This window comes from Gracilinanus agilis, unplaced genomic scaffold (genome assembly GCF_016433145.1).
Source record: "Gracilinanus agilis isolate LMUSP501 unplaced genomic scaffold, AgileGrace unplaced_scaffold27456, whole genome shotgun sequence".
NCBI classification, from domain to species: domain Eukaryota; kingdom Metazoa; phylum Chordata; class Mammalia; order Didelphimorphia; family Didelphidae; genus Gracilinanus; species Gracilinanus agilis.
In genome coordinates this window covers 1-351 of record NW_025359642.1, presented here as the reverse complement: position 1 = coordinate 351, position 351 = coordinate 1, and the positions used below count along the sequence as shown (strand labels likewise).

Sequence of the window (351 nt, the reverse complement as noted above, 5' to 3'; positions counted from 1 at the left end):
AGATTATCAAGGGTTTGAATACCAAACACAGGAACTTTTATCCACAAGGTAATAGGAAGTCCAAAGAGCTTTTTGGGAAGGATAATGGCATGGTGGTAGATATGCTTTAAGAATACTAATTTGGAATTAAATGGAATTTAAGCTGGAATTTAAACTGGAATAAAGAAAAAGAGAACGTCAGCCTGTGTAATTCCGGGAGGAAAACGAAAGTAAAAGAGAAAGGTTCCACCGAGACTTGAACTCGGATCGCTGGATTCAGAGTCCAGAGTGCTGACCATTACACCATGGAACCAGCCAGGAGGACAGTTCTTGAGAATTTTATCTGACGCAGAAGCGCTGTATATATATATA

At 39.3% G+C, this 351-nt stretch overlaps 1 non-coding gene across 1 annotated transcript; it reads right to left on the bottom strand.

The window, feature by feature from the left end:
• Nucleotides 1-220: 220 nt before the first annotated feature.
• Nucleotides 221-292, bottom strand: TRNAQ-CUG. Its single transcript has one exon. It is a non-coding gene; the product is annotated as a tRNA-Gln (tRNA).
• Between the last annotated feature and the right edge of the window lie 59 nt (nt 293-351).